This window comes from Balaenoptera physalus (assembly GCF_965194825.1).
Source record: "Balaenoptera physalus genome assembly, chromosome: 2".
In the NCBI taxonomy this organism is placed as follows: domain Eukaryota; kingdom Metazoa; phylum Chordata; class Mammalia; order Artiodactyla; family Balaenopteridae; genus Balaenoptera; species Balaenoptera physalus.
The window spans coordinates 32,719,689-32,725,688 of NC_138883.1; the positions used below are offsets into that span (position 1 = coordinate 32,719,689).

Here is a 6,000-nt window from a genome sequence, read left to right on the forward strand (position 1 = left end):
CTGTTCTTAAACTTCTGTGGGTGAAGCAAGTCACTGCTGGCAGGAGGCTGGATTTGGAAAGATCAGACTTTCCCCCTCCTTAAAAAAGGATAGAAAGAAAGGGGAAGCTGGGAAAAAGCCCCTATTTTTGTCTGTTCTCTGAGGTTTTGTGTCCAATCTCCAACTACAGGAGGAAAGAATCCTGAGTCATTTAATCTTTCACCACAGAAGATCCTCTTCTGAGTAATAAAGAATTGTCAGTCACCACCTCTGCCATCTGCAAACCCACTGAGAACCTATTACTATCATCAGGAATCCCAGGCTACCTGTCCCCAAATCAAGCAACGGGGCTCTGCCAAAAAAATAATAATAATAATGGTACGTGTGTATGGGAGGGGAGAGTACATTTAAGGGCACACTGCTATCAGGTAATTTTAAGGATCCACTAACACTGGCGACAGTAAACAGGGAGCTACATCTGTTTCTGCTTGAGAAAAATGCTTCAATAATATCCTGTCTCTGGAGTACTGCATGAATTCTTGGCACGCGGCTTCAGATGCTTCAAGTGTGGCTATTTTCCTTTTTCGAGATATAAGAGCCAGGGAGGGAGAATACATCACAGGCAACACGAGAGTCTGTGAAACCCGTTCAGTTCTCACCACAGTCGCTGCATTTTCTGCTATTGCATTTTCTGCTCCGTGAGTCTCTTCACGGAGACTCAGCTGTCCCCTAGCCCTGACAGCAGCACAGGTGGCCTTTCACAGCTGAAGTGACCCAACTCGGCACCACCGAGAGGCCTACCAACAGAGTGGAGACTTCCACACTCAGGTAAGAACCAGAGGATGAGAGAGCAAATAGAGGAATCCTGCTGGTTTCTAGGCCAAAGAACTAAAAGGGAAAGAAAAAGGACAGCATCACAGACACAGGTGAGCATAAGAAAAAGGAAACATCCACAGGTGCCCGACAGGCTCTGCCACTGAAACCTAACCCTTGTAAGAGGTGCCTCTTTCCCCAGTACCTCTACTTTTTCAGATAAAGGTTTCACACGGATATACTGGAACTTACAGCCATCTAAGGGAACAACGGCTGCTGCCTTGAATCCTAGCTGGGGCAGGAGTGAACACATCTTGATGCTCAAGGACGGTCACCCCCATGCTGTCCTGAAACTGTCATTAGTCTCAGATCCACAGCTGTTAGCAGCTTCAAATACTCATCACACACATCCCCCCAGCCCCAACCCTGAGCTGCATCCTTCATTCCCACCAATGGGGAAACAGCCCTACCACATTACAGGTATCATTTCTCACTGCTCTAGTTTCCAAGTTTCCTGCAATGTGGCAACATAACTTAAAAATACTAATTTTTTAAAAACCATTCCCATTAAGTGAAGCCTCACCACGGTGGGATATGTGGGTGGCTCCTAGACTGAAGCCATCTTGAGGAGAAACCAGGGGAAAGAGTCTCTATTATCATATAAGCAGGTGTCCTAATCCTCAACACTCAAGTCTGCACCACAGCAATATTTGCTTTCAAAGTTAAAAAAAAAAAAAAGACACTGGGCTTCTTCCTCTCCTTGTTCCTTCCCATCTTTCTCCTACTGCTTGAGGGAATGCCCTCTACACAAGACTTCCCTACTGTCTAGGTGGATGAAAGAGGGAAAATGAATCCTGCTCGGCACCTTTCACTAGGAGATCACATGTCAAATTTAGGAGCTCAGTAAAACGCTTCATGCATGGCAATTACACAACTGGGCCTAGTGGGTCTGCAGACATTCAGGCCTCCAAGTAGGCATTTCAGGCCTGTAAGCAGGCATCACATCCCTGCTGCTGTCTCTCGGTGAATCGTCCCTGAGTAAATGGGGAACTAGAGGGGAAGACAAGCACATGTGCTCTCTGGCCTTCCTTCTCTGCCTGCAAGAGGCTCTGCTAAAGACATTCTCCCCAGTTCACTTGTTTTGGTACGGAAATGAGGAAGATTACGTGGCTCACTAATTTTTTAAAAAATACTGTAATTCTCTGAGCCCACAGACAGATACCAGTAGTTACCTGGCTATCAGAAGAGCTAAGAATGCGGAAAGAGAGTACTAGGAAAGATTTAAAACATAAGGCAAGTTTTTTTCTGGAGGATGGAAAAGCATGGAGGAAGTGAAACAATGCTGAGTAGCAATAAAGTTGAAATAAGTTCTTACTTTTAAGAAGCCAGATAAATTATTCCCTTTGGACGGTGCATATGTGTGTGTATGGAGGGGGAGGGTAGCTATAGGAATTGCTGCCCTGGGAACAGCAAGGGAGGAAATCCCCTGCCAGGAGACGCACCATTACATAAGAGCACAAGTTCAGTCACCACATAATGGAGACCTGCCAGGAAGCCAGACAAAGTGCTGAGGTCTCTTCATCTGCCAGCCTGCATCTGTAACACCTCATTCTACCTTTCTTCCTCTTCTTTCTATCTGCCCACATGCTGGGCTTTGAGAAGGCAAGCCTCAGCAAATAAGTTGAACTGCCATTTGACAATGGGTTTGCTCTCCGGGTTTAAGCACTGCAGGGCAGAGGAGAGGCATGTCCTACGCTGAGCACTCAGGGACCTGTCTCCGTCTAGCTGTAGGTAAGGTTTGGTTTCCTATGCCATTTCTACTACAGTATCCAAAAGACTACCCTGTGGACAGGGAGTTCTATTTATCAGGAGTGGTATCAGTACTGTTCTCTATTTAATGCACTGGTCAGGACTTCCTTAAGCAGCAAATGGCCACCAATGAAAATTAACAACATAAGCCAAAATAAATTGACTTAAAAACCATGAACTCCGTAAGAAATGGCAGGGTTCTGTCTTATTCACTGCAGTAACCCCAATACCTAGCACAGTGCCCGGCGTATATTCTGTATCACAAATACTTGTGAGTACTAAATAAAAAAAATGAATGAATGAACACACGAATGTTGTGCAAATATACCATAAATGTGTACCTTGGAGAAAGAAATAAGGATGCGCATGATCTGAGAAAGCCTGAGGAAGTAGTGCTTTGGAAAGAGTCTAGAAAGACTCCAGTTTCAATTTTACCAAATGGTAAGCAAACTAGAAATTAACAGTATAATCTAGTAGTTCAGGGTGAGGGCTCTACTATGAGATACCTTTGTGACCTTGGGCAAGTTACTTGTTTGGCTTTGCTCTCATCTGAAAAAATGAGAATAATGACAAAATCTACCACAAAAGTTTGTTGTTTATTAAATGAGATCAAGAAAGTAAAGTTCTTGGCACAAAACTCAGTTCACAGTAAGTCCTCAAGAACTTCCCCCTGTTATTGCTATTATTTTTTCATTATTAAATATCTCCTCTACTGAGGAGAAGGTAGATGTACTCTCCCACCCCAAACTCTGAAAATTTTCATTTCTGGTTGAATATGCATCTAGCTAAAAATGGAAAGCCCAGAAAATTCAAAACTCAATGCCAAGCACATGTCTCTACTAGCCTCCACTAGATGGTGACAATTTGGGTGTGGAATTCCCAAAACAGAAAAGGTGTATGTATGCATTCACCCCATTCATACATATTTTTTAAATCAGAGCAATGAAAAGAACAGAAGTGAATTAACCAGTGTAAAGGATGGAAAGACACTCTTGTCACCTCTGCAGACGTAGAAAGGGTGTAAAATACCTACGGTTTAATTGAACTGGGTAGTTTCACTGCACCTCTGTAGAGAGCACACACAAGCCCAGTTAGCAAGAGCAGTAAAGCCCAGCGAGCCGCCTGCCACCAGGGGACATTCTATGGGAACAGCAGCAACAGGCCTCACTGCTGAACTTCCCTCGAACCAGCTGGAGATTTGTTCTCGACGCCTCTTTTCTCCTGGGTCTTACGGTCCCCAAAACCACCTCCCTCTCCTGACCTCCTCACAGGTAACTTCCCACTTCAGCAACCCCACAGTCACAACCCTGTGGGAGGGTCAGACCGACACCAGTATTTGTCTCTAAAAACCAGAAGTGAATAAAGAAAGTCTACATACATAAACAGGAAGTGGTTTCGGTGCGTCTCAGCCCGGATACTAAGAAAAGTTTTTGAGATTAAAGACCAGACGAGGAGCGGGGGCTCCAGAAAGCTCCGGTGCTCGCACACCCGGGTTCCAAGGTGCCCTCGGAAGTCCACCATCGCTAAGCCAACCCTGCCCCAGCGCAGGACCCGCAGCTTTAGTCGGCTTGACGGGAAAACAGTAACAGTAATAAAGACAGCCAGCCTGTGACTACCTCCTCTCCAGCGACCTGCAAAATGTGGTCTCCACCCTGAATTCCGGGCCGGAGCGCGACCCCGCACGCCCGGCGAGGCCCGGGCGGCGCGCCTCGATCCCGGCCACCAAGCTCCCGGCCGCAAGCCGGCCGGCCGGTCTTCCTCCCGGCCTTGGTACAGCTCCCCCCCGCCGCCCTCTCGGCCCACGCCGGCACCGGGCTCGCCGCCGGGCGTCGGGGTGACAGCCGGGCCGGCGCAGGAAGCGCGGAGAGCAGCCGACGCGGGGCGGCCGTCCGGGCTCCCCAGCGTCCCTCCCGGGCGGTGCGCCGGTCCTGCACCCCTGACAGCCGGCCGAGGGCGCCAGTGACACAATGCCCGGCCCCACCGTCCCCCGGCCGCGGTGACAACTCACCCGGGGAACGGCGCGGCGACCTCCGGGAGGCGGACGCTCGCAGCGTCCGCGGCGCCGGGATCCGCTCCGCCGCCTGCGCGCGCCCGCAGCCCTCTTGGGTCTAGGCGAGACCCCGAGTGCCCTTGTCTGGCTGGCGCTGGCCGGCGCTGCGGGAGGAGGAGGCTGGAGGCAGGGGACGAGGATGTCGCCGGCTTAGGAGAATGGAACGCGGCGGCCGTAGCAGAGGCAACGGCAGCAGTACGCGCGTCACCAGCCCAGCTGTACCGCGCGGGAGGGGGAGGCCCGCGGAGGGGGAGGGGAAGGGGAGGGCGAGGGGCGGGGCCAGGCGCGCACGCAACCAGCGCCGGCGTCGCGCCGCCGCGACCGCCCCGCTGGGAAGCCCCGCCGGTCGACGGCTGGCAGCACGCACGCGCCGCCGGTCGGCCCGCACGCCCCGCGGGAGGCGAGACAGGGTGGGCGGGGGGTGTCCTTAAAGGGACCGTCACGCCAGCGCTGCTAGAGTGGATCGGGCGGTTGTACAGATTCAGACTGCGGTGCCTTTGCGCTGCACTCTCCAGTTCTTTTACTATTATTATTGTATTATTATTTGGATTACTGTTATTTGCAAAGAATTGGTTTGCTCTCCGGTCGACAAGACGCTTTCATTCCTGTTGCCTCCTTAGCTCAGGAATCCCTCGCCAGGCCTGTCGCTAAGCGGTACTTCTCCCTGTGAAGCGGTACTCCTCAAACTATGTTGCAAAGCCTACTCACCTCAAAATTGTCCCGGGGGTGCAGGTGTAAAAATGCAGATTTAGGGTCCCACGTCCCGCCATTCTGATTCGAAAAAGCTACGATTGGACTCTGGAATCTATCTTAAAAAGCATTCCTAAGGGATTCCTCAGCACAGTAAAAGCACGCGACAGATCTCAAGGTTCAGAAAACTGAAGTTCAGAGTGCGGACTGGCAGAGTCCGGGCTAGAACCCCGCCACACGCCTAACTTTATTTCCCATCCTGAGCCTTGTCTCCTGGGGCTATTTTCCAACATATGCTAGTCTGTGGACTTTATAGCTACAGCATCTATAGGTGATCCCACTGCGGCCCTAGGAGATACGTCCTCTGTATGTGTTTACAGGGCTTGTGACCCCTTAATGACAACGGTTTTGACTTTGTGGCCCAGGGCCTTGAACAGTGCCTGTCTCAGAGGTGCTCAATTAATGTTGAGGCGTTCCTACTTGAGAATCAGTGCCAGAGTCTGCGCTCGGACCCAGAGACTTCAGCCTCTGCTGCAGATTGGGTAAGGCAGGCTCTCCTTTCTGATGCCCTTTGGACACCCTCTCAGGGCCTCTCCCCTAGCCTAGTTCTGGCAGGTTCTCTGGAAGAGTGCTGTGAATTAACAGGTTGAATTTTTGAG

General features: G+C 50.5%; 1 protein-coding gene across 1 annotated transcript in view; it reads right to left on the reverse strand.

The window, feature by feature from the left end:
* The window catches only part of SUSD6 (sushi domain containing 6), an 87,486-nt gene extending 82,561 nt beyond the window's left edge, over positions 1-4,925 (reverse strand). The window contains 1 exon segment of the mRNA XM_082451851.1: positions 4,610-4,925. The gene's annotated coding sequence lies outside the window, so the exon portion shown is untranslated.
* Between the last annotated feature and the right edge of the window lie 1,075 nt (positions 4,926-6,000).